Source organism: Dreissena polymorpha, chromosome 14 (genome assembly GCF_020536995.1).
Source record: "Dreissena polymorpha isolate Duluth1 chromosome 14, UMN_Dpol_1.0, whole genome shotgun sequence".
NCBI lineage: Eukaryota > Metazoa > Mollusca > Bivalvia > Myida > Dreissenidae > Dreissena > Dreissena polymorpha.
In genome coordinates, this window is record NC_068368.1 from 20,805,734 (window position 1) to 20,819,865 (window position 14,132).

The 14,132-nt window shown below is 34.1% G+C and overlaps 2 long non-coding RNA genes across 3 annotated transcripts; one reads left to right on the forward strand and one right to left on the reverse strand.

Annotated features, from left to right (window-relative positions):
* Positions 1–220: 220 nt before the first annotated feature.
* LOC127857827 (uncharacterized) lies at positions 221–2,150 on the reverse strand. Of its 2 annotated transcripts, none has more exons than XR_008038651.1 (3): positions 2,084–2,150; positions 560–619; positions 221–273 (listed from the first exon to the last, which is right to left on the reverse strand). It is a non-coding gene; the product is annotated as an uncharacterized LOC127857827 (long non-coding RNA). The 2 variants fall into 2 exon arrangements; XR_008038650.1 differs by having other exon boundaries at positions 576–619; positions 2,084–2,138.
* A 10,014-nt stretch (positions 2,151–12,164) lies between these two features.
* On the forward strand, positions 12,165–13,443 carry LOC127857826 (uncharacterized). The gene is made up of 3 exons (XR_008038649.1): positions 12,165–12,179; positions 12,452–12,746; positions 13,206–13,443. It is a non-coding gene; the product is annotated as an uncharacterized LOC127857826 (long non-coding RNA).
* The last annotated feature ends 689 nt before the right edge of the window (positions 13,444–14,132 follow it).

Genomic DNA, 14,132 nt, shown 5'->3' on the forward strand with positions numbered 1-14,132 from the left:
GTATGAGCTGCTGCATTTCGGTCAAGTGTGGTCAACATCTTTGTAAAAGTGTGGATATTGACAATTTCTGCCGTTCTTTTTAGATTTTTTTCATTAAAGACACACTTTTTACAATATTCATTTATGCAATGCGTACGATGATTACATGTTTCCTTTATGGTATAACAAAGTGAAAATAAATTCTACTCCTTTATTTAATTATTTGTGTAACATAATAATACAGGGTTTTCTCCAACAACTCTACAGCTAGGGAACAATGAAGTGGAACACTATCTGAAAATGAAATATATTTTATGTTAATAAAATTTGTATTTGTAAGACAAGTGATGAAATAAAAGGTTAACATTGTAACATAAAGAGATGTGGTTTCTGTTTGTTCTTTAAAGAGCATGTACTGTGTGTACTTCACATCAGACAAGGGTCTGTTGGAACTAATAGTTTCATATAAAAATTCTTGAGAATGAATTGTATCTTTTATGTTAAGATGGAGTGTTGATTCATTATTACACATTCATGATCTACACTTCATAAGTTAATCTTTAATTTTCATGGAACTCACATCTTTTTTTTCTTACCGGCTCAAATGACTGGGCCTCACATGCGCTGTTTCGCGGATTTCCTATAATGATTATATATATGAATGAATATGACTCGTAAAATAACATAAGTAATCCAATATTTTATTTTAGCTTATGTATACTCGTTAATTTATTTTCTACAAGTCATTGTAAAAAAACAATTACTTTTTGTATTGACTAAAACAAAATTAATATTCAATTGATTTTTACAATTGGTATTGTGAAATGTGATTAACCTTCTTTATGCTCCCCCAAATTTATTTTGGGGGAAGCATATAGTCGCCGCTTCGTCTGTCCGTGCTTCTTTCTGTCCGTCCAAGCACAATTTTTGTCCGGGCTATTTCTCACAAACGAATGAACGGAATTCAATGAAACTTTATGGGAAGCTTCACTACCAAGAGGAGATGTGCATATTATCAGCGGGTTCTGGTCGGATGATTTAATACATAGTTATGGCCCTTTGAAATTTTCCATTAACTGTACATATAGTGCAATTCTTGTCCTGGCTATTTCTCAGCAACTAATGACCGGAATTTAATGAAACTTCATGGGAAGCTTCACGACCAAGAGGAGATGTGCATATTATCAGCGGGTTCTGGTCAGATGATATTTCACAGAGTTATGGCCCTTTGAAATTGTCTATAAAAAAATATTGCCCCCCCCCCCAACTACTGTGCCCTCAAAACGTTTCCTTTTATCTGAATATATAGTGCAATATTGTGACAAAAAAAAACTTTGGGGAGCATCACCCATCTCCGACGGTTTCTTGTTTTTAAATAACATGTATCTAATAAATCGTGGGCTCCAAGCAAGACCATCCTAACTCACTATATAATATATAGTGAGTTACGATAGTCTTGCGTGGAGCCCACGAAATCACCATAATAACTTTATATGAGTCGCGCTCTGAGAAAATGGGGTTAAATGCATGTGCGTAAAGTGTCGTCCCAGATTTGCCTGTGCAGTCTGCACAGGCCAATCAGGGACGACACTTTCCGCTTGTATTATATGTTTCGTTTTAAGAAAGACTCTTCTTAGCAAAAATCCAGTTTAGGCAGAAAGTAATCCTTGATTAGCCTGTGCAGACTGCACATGCTAATCTAGTATGACACTTTATGCACATGCATTAAACCCCCTTTTCACAGAGCCGGACTCATATGTAAGTATGCCCAATGTTTTTATTTTGGTATTTTGAGAAATAACTTGTATCTAACGATAAATATTCATTAATAAATATGGACAATCGATCTTTATGAGCTGTCATACATACAAACATGTACATTCAATGACAAAGATATTTTGATTTATGCATTCATTACAATTTGAAATTTGAAATGTATCTGTAACCAAGTAACTTAATAAATAACAATATTTATGTCACATAATTAATTTGTGATTATGATAACGTTTTTAAACCTTTTTTATTTAATGTGTTTTGTAACATTGACACACCTACACGAATAAATGTGCTAACTTTATACTGTGTACTTGATTAAATATCTTACCAACTTTTGTTCAACTGATGTGATGGATGAGATCTCATCATTCACACATGGTTGATGTTGTGCGTCTGAAAAGAAAGTACAAAGTGTTCAAATTCAAACATTCCACATTTGAACAAAAAAAGTGATGAATGATACCAAAAATCTAAATATAAGAAATAATTATGGTAAATATATGTCATAATATGTTAAAAAATATTTACATACATGAACTGGACTGGAATGTGTCAATAGAAAACAGCAAACACACAATACACAACAATGATTATTCCGTGCAAATTCATTAGAAATGTTTTTATGTATAATTCAAAGTACAAAATTAACCTTTTGCTCCCAGTCTAACTTTTTTTTTAAATCTTACATGTGACTGACATTGTGAATTTTTTATAATCATTTTGTGGTAAGAGTAAGTTAGTAAGTAAGAGTCATGAGATTTCATTAGTTAATATACCTTATTGAAAGTCCGTCCATTTCTTGATAACTTTGTCTATCTTGTGGCTACACAATCAAATGCTGTTCACTCTTAAATTGAGTGATAGTTTTCAGGTTTGTGTTTACAATTGAAAATTAATTCTATGTACACTGGGTAATAAAGTAAATTCTATGCCATAAATAAATATACAGTAGGCATCCGTATATACTATCGCGGTGGTGTAGTGGATGAGGTGTCCACCTAGCGATTGGGAGTTCGTGGGTTCGCTCCCTACTCGAGGAGCATTCTCATTATTTCCTCCATAGACACCAAGTACTGGTTCTTCCCAGGAAACGGACTCGACAATGTCCATATCTGCCTATATCGGCCTTCATGTAATAGTCAGCAATTGACTGTAGGAAGTACGAAGTAGAAGAAGTACGAAAACAAATATATAGCGAAAGAAGCGCAAAATGTGTAAGATTAGAATGTTCCTTGAAAAGAGAGATACATTTACTCTAAAAACAAACATAAAAATAAATTGTTTTCTTCAAATGTGGGGCATAGAAATAATGTATTGATTTATACTCGAATACTCTTCTGCCAAAAACATTAGATATAAACACACAATAACGATGCGTCATTTCAAAGGCTGACAGTTCCAAACGCGGGAAAATATGATTTCGTTATGACAGTACTTGCAACTAGAATTTAGAAAATAAATACATACAATAAATGCATAAAACATTTCGATTCTTTGGTGTAAAATAACGATATGAATTTTATAATTGACAGACATAAACGCTACAATATTTGAAGACATGAGTCATGATATCCCTACATTTAGTTCTACTATTAGTAAATCATAACTATCATTAACTACTTGCCTCTGTTTACGTTGTCGGCCATCTTGCTTTTTTGACATAAACGCGGGAAATCGTGTGAGGTTTTTCGACTGGTTCGCGATTTTCAAGATCGTACGCTAAACTAAAATCTTAGCTGCGACTCGATACTTACGACGGCGTTCATAATCGTAAGTCAATGATTTAAGATAAGATCCGCTAAGATAAGATCTGTTGATAAAACGGCCTCCTGAAGACGAGCTTTAAAGATATATTTGTTTTTCACCTCATTCAGCAAATTTCGATATAACTTTGATATAATATGATAACGTCAGTTACATTCAATTCGTTTTCTTATTTTGGAACACACATATGCATGTAATTTATGTGCTAGCTTTTGTGCCAATTTTACATGGTCCATGTTAACCATTCTGTCCGTTTTGTCTTTACAAAGAAATCGAAAACTTATTTTTTATCTTTTCCTTTCCGCCTGGACAAGCGGCGTTTCCGCCGCGATTAAAGTAACGGCGGCCTAAACAAATGCAATTACCGCCATGGCCAATACAAATGTAACTGCATAAACTCTCACCGCCAAATCTTACTTTGCCACCATCTCCTCCACAACCAACAAACCTTCATCCCCGTGATGACTCCACTAGCACCGCACCATAACCACCATTACTACACAAGAGTCGACTGCATGACTGCCTCCTAAGCAAATGGATTAGTTTATTCGATTTTTGACCTTTCTAAAGGTCTTTTACGAAATTTCCTGCGTATCAAATCACGAAGCTGCAGCGAGAATTAAATCATGCTGCTAGAGTATTTATGTACATTTTTGTACGTTCTTTTGAAGAACCAGTCGAAGAACTTCTAAATCATCTACACTGGCTTCCGGTAAAAGCCAAGGTGATGTTTAAATTCTTAGTTGTTGTATTTTGGGTTATCAATGGTACAGCTCCAGTATACCTTAGGGAAATGTTTGTATCTACGCAAGGACACTACAAATTAAGATCATAAAAAGAGACACAATTTTACATCGTTAAACGACGAACAAAATTGGCTGATAGATCTCTTGCCTACGTCGGTCCAAAATGGTGGAACAATCTACCCGAGTACCTTAAGAATTGTAAATCTTAAGCCTTTTTTAGGTCGACGTTGCAAACACAATTGTTTTAATACTTTTACGAACAATACACGTGCTAGTCTAATTAATATAAAGTCAGAATTTGTATAAAGTACAATAGTAAATTCTGATTATATTCTTTACGATTGTTCGTCTTATACTTAATTTGTAATTGTGAAGCGCGATAAAATATGTCAATAATGTTTGCGCTATATTAATGCGATGTTTTTTTTGTATATTAGTTTTTATTCCTCCCGCAAAAATAACCATCTTCGCCGTCGTCTCCGTTCTTATAACTACCATCAACGCCCCCGTTGCCACGTAAGCCACTTCCTCCTCGACCTTCATATTTACTTCAGCCACTTCCACCGCCTTAACGGCCATCACGACCGTCTTTTTCGGCTCGTCTAAATAAACGCACTTTCCCGTCATATCCGAGCATAATAAAAAAAAGGAAAAGCTAGCTATATATTTACATTTCCCTATTGGCCTGAACTCCGCTGTGAATGCTTATATTTAAATTAAAAAATAGTTTATGTTTTGTGCTGTGGACGATCGATAATGTATCGAGGATTATTAACTCTCTTTGCCGTAGGAAATAAAACAGAGTAAGCTTTACCCAAACCATAATATTGTGATATGTAAAATCATACAGCTAACACTTATGGACCAAAAGGTGGCGAACAATTTCATGAAATCAGATGCTTTCATTCTCGCAAAAAGGACATGCAAGAACAAATATCTTCTCCGCATTCTATTCATCATCACTTGCGTAATCGGCGTCGTACTGATATTGAAAATAATGACGACCATTATCATCATCATGTCACCTTCTTCTTCTTCTCTACACTTTTCCGTACGCAAGGATAAAACGAGTGGACATACGTAGAGCATCTGTCCGTTCATCTGTCTTGTGTATGGGGTATGTGGTGGTTTAGTCTAGTGAGCCAAGTGCGAAGTAGAAATATTCATATGAAATAGTCAAGATGTGTAATGGACGCTTTCCTATGTTTTATTAAGGTCAAAACAGGATCTTGATGATGCCGTTCATTTCTTGTAAACTTCTGTTAATCATCATCATTATCATGATTGTCGTCATCAACATCGTTTTGTAATCAAATCCCGATAAGGCAAATACAATACAACGTTATTACCAATCGATGCCTTACTTATAGCATTACGAAATAACAATATATAACATTTCGCATTTGTATATATACATCCATTTTAGTATACATTTAAAAAATATTTCAGTTTACATGTAAAAAATCAACAACATGTTACACCTTAATCTGAGTATATATTCAATAAACCACAACACAAATAAACGCACGAATCACAGCCAAATGTAACAGTTCACGCAAGAAGAATGTATATAAAAGAAACTAAGGTTCATTAATAGAGCTAGGTACTACCGCTTGGATAAACTAATCGAATGTGCATGCAGCGACCGATGCAATTCAACGTTTGCACCAACATTGTATTGTTTTATTTAGTATGAGCTATTTTACAGACCATGCCCTCTAGACCAGGCTTATGTCCCTTGTGAGTATATTGGCATCAATAATTATTCGATTATTAAAACATTACATTGCACGCATTTCCGATCAGAGGTAAGCGAACACGGACTACCATTATTGACATGACTGTGTGAAATTTCTAACATCTGTTGACCATTAAACTATTACATGTACATACATCAGATTTGAGATGCAGCCTTTGTTGGCACATCGGGATGAACACACAATCATAGGTGGAAAAATACATGTAGATCAGCTGTATATCTAGATCAGGCTATTTTACCATACAATGCCGCGACAGGTATAAATACTTTCAAACTTGTTCGCAGACATTCTTGTAGATACTGTACTTTCAACTCGTTTTCGATAAACACTGAACGCTTTACATACCCAAGTACAATTAATTGTTAGGATAACACTCATTTTCACCCACTATAGTCAGAGCCGCACATATAAAAACTTTAAGATGAACAAAGTATCAATTCTTAGTGAGCTTTATTATTTGAAATGTAATCGTTCTTTATAAACATAATGCGAAACGAAACAACATAACGTATACGTAATTCCTAAGGATCGTACGCAGAATTCCATTGTGTGAACATGTGTCTGCTGTTTGCATTAACATCCTAATCCATACTACATGTAGTGTGTAGCGCAACGCAATATTTTGCATAACTGTAGTTAAATATGTATTGCATTTTTTAACAATTTAACATCAACCCGCACTATATTTATGTGTCTACAATGTATGTGTATGTGTCGACATTTGTGTCATAGAATAATAACATATTTCAATTAAATAATATTCATAAATGCATATACTTTATTCCTATCTAAATGATGACGTGAGCATAATCCGCTGCGTCGCGTAGTTGAAGTTTTACCTTCATCACAATCATGACATCATAGTCAATATGTAACTTTTCTGTCCTGTTCGGTACAAAACTGGTGTCGGATATGATTATTATCCCCGACGCCATATTTTCTGGTCTTTCAATAAGTTAATTTGAGTTGTTGCCTGGTTTAAACATGTTATCTCGAGTTTTCCCATGGATAATAGCCTCCGGGCCAGCCTGTTAGTATAAGGTAGTTATATCGTCCGCTTTGTCCGATAGTGGGTTCAGATGGCAGGGCATTACAGTGTTTAGTTGAATATCTGTTGCCATCTTTGATATGTTCATATGGTTCTTCAGTGACATATTTTGACTTATCATTTCCAGCCACGCCATTGTCTACATTTGGCTAATCTGCAGTGTTATTCTAATCGACATTCTCTTCCCGTGATTCTCCGCGTTTCTTTTGAATAACCCAATTATGTTTATCAACGTTATCTTCTTACACGCTACCTGCAACCTCGACTGATCCTTTATTTGACTTGTCATTGTTGCCATTATTCATCCCATAATCGCACGACAATACACATCTAAAATAGATTATTCACACAAATATTAAAAGTTTAAAATCGATTAATTCGAACGTTTTTGAACACATTTCAATCATGTTTACAATAAAAATACTCTTCAAGCCAACTTTAAATAAAAGATTCGTAGCATTTGGATAAGTACCATCAGAAGAATAACCAGTTTGAGACGAACTGTTAGGATTAAATCTATCCGTAGTAGATCCGGCATGTTTTGTCACATTAGTCGTTTTACACGTGTTGTGGTTTCTGAATTAGTTTTATTTCCTGTAAAAATAATAAAGGTAAATTGTTAAATATCGGGGTAAATGTTTTTTCAAACACCCTCAATGGCTTGCAGCATATATTTTAATTAAACATTTTTATACAACTACATAGTGAAAGGATTAATTACAGTTATGAAATTAAGGCATCAATAATCTTTGTAGCTAATTTATCACTCATTTCCAATAAATTATCATTTCAAATTAACGTTAGAGTTACCCCTTGTGTATGAATATGACTTAATGATCCTGGTTGCACAATACCTTCTTCGTAGTAAAATGATGACAACTACCAGCCCGACTGCGCACAGTAAACCAATTGCCGAACCGATACCGATACCAACACCTACCGCTGGATCAAATGTAAAACATTAAATCACTACTCTGACTCAAATCTTCGTATAAGTTGTATGTATATGTTGAATATTTATTACTCTCGAAATCCAAAGCGATGCTTCAATTGTATTTACGTCAATGTGAATTTTATATTTATCACCATATTAGTATGGGTCCGCAATATAAACGTAATACTGATTATTATGGATGAGTATTGGAAATACTGTTACGATACCAAAATATAATACACCTTAAACTTGAATCGAATAAATTGGCTGAGCATTCATAAAACCTGTAAAAAGTAATTGGCACCATTACCCTCTCAATACGATGTTAACAAACAGAGACACATACACATATAGTAAAAGTTTCAAGCGCGTTATTAATGTTGATACTCATAACAATTTACGAGCATCAGCCATCCCGATGTAAAGAATATGTCGTGCTATCCGTAGACCTTTTAATGGAGGAATTTCCTTGCGCTACAATCTTTTGCCGCAGAATTAGTGATGTGTTCAGTTGTTAAACTGTAAGGGGTTGAACTTAAGTGTTGAAAAATTGAATGAGTCGTAGCAACTGGATTGGTGCCATCAGAAGAAGAACCAGTTGGGGACGAAATGTTAGGATCAAAACTATCATTTGTAGATCCGGCATGTTTTGTCACATTAGTCGTTATTGCACGTGCTGTGCTTTCTGAATTAGTTTTATTTCCTGTAATAAAAATATAGGTAAATTGATTAATATCGGGGTAAATGTTTCTCAAAAACCCTCTCCATTACTATATTTAAGAGCTTCAGGGAAATTACACATTTCATCGGCAGTAAACATGCTTAATATAAATAAAAATATAAATATCCAAAAAACAAGAAATAAATGAAAAAAGTATCTCGTTTGTGCCACAAAGATTTGTTTGAATTGTGATGTACGTATACAACTACACAAGTTCTATAATCAACCAACACCAACAACATGGTTCATCAACCACATCAAACAAGCACAAACATAATAAACATCATTTTAACAATTAGTATAATAAATACACTAATACTACTAATAGAGAATACTAGGTCGGTGCCGAATACAGCAAAGGTTAATTTTGCGAGGCTTAGAAAATCTGAACCACGAGCCTTGGCGAGTGGTTCAGATTTTCCTGCCGAGCAAAATAAACTTTGCTTTATTCGGCACCGACCTAGTATTCGATTTATCCCATCAATTTTCTTATTCGTAAATTATTTCATTAAAAATGGAATTGGAAAATCGAACTACCCGGACAATCCCAAAGTTATTTAAGCAAACATTGTTTCATTATTATAATCGTGCCGAGCCTAATACATTATAAAAAGATCAGGTACTAACCTGATTTTCTGTTTATCATACCTCTACGTCCCCGATTTTTAATAAATAATGGGAAAAAACACACCAAACAACTGCAGCTTTAGCGTGAAAGAACATGCATTGTGTCGTATGACGTGTTAATAATGACGTCACGATTACGCGCACTTAATATTTGTAAATAATGTTTGTTTTTTTGCTTTTTGAGTTGCATTATGTGTTAAAAATATATTCCATCTTGGTATCAAATTGTTTGTTTTGTTGAACCTGATTCGATTTTACTAAAAATGATTACTTTATAGTTGATTCCGAGTAATATGACCATTTTCCGCCGCGTGTGACAGCTATATTTCAGCACTGCCGAAATAGACGAAAATTTATGCCACAGTGGCTTATAGAGAATACTAGGTCGGTGCCGAATAAAACAAAGTTTATTTTGCGAGGCTTAGAAAATCTGAACCACGAGCCTTGGCGAGTGGTTCAGATTTTCCTGCCGAGCAAAATAAACTTTGCTTTATTCGGCACCGACCTAGTATTCGATTTATCCCATCAATTTTCTTATTAGTAAATTATTTCTTTAAATATGGAATAGGAAAATCGAACTACACGGAAAATCCCAAAGTTATTTTAAGCAAACATTGTTTCATTATTTTAATCGTGCCGAGCCTAATACATTACAAAAAGATCAGTAACTAACCTGTTTTTCTGTTTATCATACCTCTACGTCCCCGATTTTTAAGAAATAATGAAAAAAAACACACTAAACAACTGCATTTTTAGCGTGAAAGAACATGCATTGTGTCGTATGACGTGTTAATAATGACGTCACGAGTACGCGCACTTAATATTTGTAAATAATGTTTTTTTGCTTTTTGAGTTGCATTATGTGTTTAAAATATATTACATCTTGGTATCAAATTGTTTGTTTTGTTGAATCTAATTCGATTTTACTAAAAAAGATTACTTTATAGTTGATTCCGATTAATATGACCATTCTCCGCCGCGCGTGACAGCTATATTTCAGCATTGCCGAAATAGAGGAAAATGTATTCCACAGTGGTTTTTTTCGACAATTAACGTCTGATGATAGGATAATTTTCGACAATGCACGTCTGATGATGGGATAAATTATCGTAGGGTATATGTACACCTTTGAAAATTGTATAGGCATTGTGTATCAGTGTACAAATATTGACTACACAAAGATGCGATTATATTAATATACATGTATTTATCTGTCCGTAGGCGATTTTCTTGTTACTATCGCTTGCGAAATTAATACGGAATAATTGTAAACTAAATTCCATCTTGTTTTATGTTAAGTATTTCTTTTCTAAGAACCAACATGCATTTAAACTGTTCTTCCTGATATGGAAACAGAAAAGTACATTTCATAAACAGACATTGACATACTGCCTGACCAGTGTTGACACAATAAAGAAGGTAAAGTTTGAACCATGACACAAAGTGCCAAATGTTCAAAACTATGTGTCCGTTGCCTGTTAGTTGCCGGTAAGGGTAGGCTTAATATTTTAATTCTTTAGTCTAGACAAAAATTGATAAGTGTAGATTAGTGTAGATTAAGTTTTTTTCAGCGAACATCGTGTGTGTGTTCTATTAGTTACTTTCCTAACAGCTGAGTAGTAACCGGGTATGAAAGAGTGGGTTATCAATTTCAGGGATAATATGGAGTAAAACATACATAAACATCTTTCCAAATATATAACACATTAAATATTGTTCGTTTAAATTAAGTATGTAAGACGTGTATAATGAGTAATTTAGCACGTGTCATGCCGAAGTGCAACGACATCGACTTAATATGGTTAACTGGTGTCGCAATACACACTTTACAATTGCGCAACTTTGCGGATTTGCTATAAAATGCCTACATGTACACAAAGAACAAACTATAACACTTCGTGAAGCTGTCAGAAAGACAGAGCCGGGTGGTCAAGAATTCTTTCATTGCGACTGTAGCCTTGTGAGGAGACAGTGCCAGACTAAAAGATGCAAGTGTTTAAAGGCCCAGAGACTTTGTAGTAGAAGATGTCATAACAGTCTGACTTGTAAAAACAAATAAATGTACCAAGTGATTGACAAGTGGTATTTCACAAGAGTGTACTTAAACACATACACATTTTAATAATTCCTAGATGATACAAAATATGTAGCAAACATTCATTTACATGTGTTCTATTTTTGTTTTACTGACATGAGTCCATTTCGAAATTAAGAACAAAAATGAGATTGATCTAATTTAATGGGAACTATGAAATATGTACAATTTCATTTTTTAAGCAGAGATATGAGATTGTTTTCTTCGTTTGTGATTGTTTAGGTAGAGTCAAATGTTCTCGGTCGTTCGAGGATAATTGGCATTTTGCCTGATATAAAGATTTTTAAATGCCTGTACTTAAATATAAATTGTATGTCAAAAACTTACAAGTCTTCTTTCAAAGTTATACGCAAGCATAAACACATACAGCTGTAATTTGAATACTTACTTTTATATTCGCTCGGTCCGTCATGATGACTTGGTGTTACTTTATGCCGGGACTTACGATTTACGAAAATGAGGTGGCATTATCGTAAGCGGCAATTCTCATAGTTTTACTTTCTGTTTCACAGAATTCTCTGGATAGTGCTCTATTATTAGAATGAAATCATGATGTAAACTTTACTGTATTTTGAAAATAAATTGGGAATTTCCCTCCAACTCATACGGTTATAGGTCAGACATCACGTGATTAATGTGGTTATAAATTAGCCCATCTGGGTGCAAGATGTTATTGCGGCGTTCATCTGCGTCAAAGTTCTTTCGTTTGTGTTGAACAGCATCTTATTGGTATGTGAGTTTGTAGTTTATTGTACAGTTTGAATTTTAAGATAGCTTAGACCTTGATTAATACAGCTTGTTGTCAACAAATATTCTTTACAAATGCATGTATCAAACAATATTTTATTTTCTACAAAATTGTTATAATTATAATTATTTTTCTTCATATTATTCTTAGTATTCTTCTTCTTTTTATTGTTATTCTTTATGTAGCATTATACATATATGTATGTTTCACCGTTTCAAACAATGATTGATCGTGATGATGTTTTGCCTTTAAGATATTTTTATCATGAGTGGAGGTGGTGGTGGTGGCGGTGGCGGTGGTGGTGGTGGGGGAGGTGGTGGGGGAGGCGGTGGTGGCGGCTGGCGTTACCGCGTACAGGAAGAAGACATTGAATTCGCAGTTACCTATTACATGGTACCCGGGGCGGAAATAGACTACGATGAGACCACTTCTGGTGTCCTGGGGGTTACTTCCGGTCCAGTCGAGGATTCGACACTTACTCGATCTCCGAATTAAATGGAGTGGCGAAGTAAGATACATAGCAACACGATATATGGATTGGTTGCAGTGTATGTCTTTCTTTTGTGTTTTATTAACACCGTTCTTTTTCATTCGTTAGTTGCCGTTTTTTAAGATAAGCTAGTGTATTTCATTTAATTCCTCTACAGCAAACATATCGTGTGCATTATACTCTTTTTTCATATACTCTTTTTTCATAATATACCAAACGAAGTTGAAATTTTATTTTTATAACGTAGTGAATGTGTCTTAAAAATTCAACGAGGATATTTGTAAAGCATATATCAACAAAGTAATTAATAGGTGTATTTTGTTTTGCTATGGTATTTGAAAAAGTCCACTTCTGTTCTGTAAGTAAGCTATCTATGATACTTTACATCTAATATTATTTGTTTTTTATTTTAGTGTAGCTTTTTTAAATAATCATACTGTAAAACCTAATTGCTGTTTTGTGTATACATGTATGATATTTTTTTAATTAATATGTTCTTTTCTGTTTTCTTTTTCAGCCCATACTATTGGTCGTATTACCTCCTCCATTATAATTCCTTATAAAACGACAAAAACACAGGGAAGATACTACGAATATGGACATTGTCTTAGAATTATCTATCCTTATATGCATCTCAATTGTTACCGAACCATGTTAAATAAGTTCGTTTTATTTAATTTGCATGTTTTATTGTAACATGAAGCTAGTTTAAATATGTAACAATCCTTTAAATAAAATCAGCATCTTCTCAAATATTTGATAGAGTTGTGTTTTTACTTATTTTCAATATTTTTGAAATGCCATTTTATCAAATATGCCTACAAAACTGCAGCACCCAAGCCTATACACTAGGCTGAGGTTTTATTCGGAGGGAATAATCACGTTATATTCAAGATGGCGATGTCCATGCCGAGACAATTATTTTTCGCTGTTTTATACCATTTATTACGTTTGTTTACTTTTCAAATGACGCCAACTTTCCAGCTGTATAAGTCAACAGATGAATAGCAATAATTTAATTAAAAATCGCTTTATATCTCGAATTTACTGCCCGCACATTTTCAATGTTGAGCTGTAATTAGGTCATCCCGCTTACACATTTAGCAGCGAGTAAACTCAAGAAATAGACCGAATATAAATACGAAATAAACGCTAGTAACTTTCTTGCTGACATATTTGGAAAGTGGGCGTCATTTAACAAATTAATACAAGTAATAAAGGGCAGAAAATGGCGAAAGATACCTGTCTCGGCATGGAGGTCGCTAGCATGTTTGTCACGTGATTACCCCCGTCTGTTATTGTGTTTGGTTATATAGCAAAATACTATAAATAATCCAAACCACAGCACTAAGTAGAAACTGAAAAGGGCCTATATGTTTCGTCTTATAATAGAACTCCTATTAAGCTATATATGTTATTAATAATAACATGTTATTTATGAATA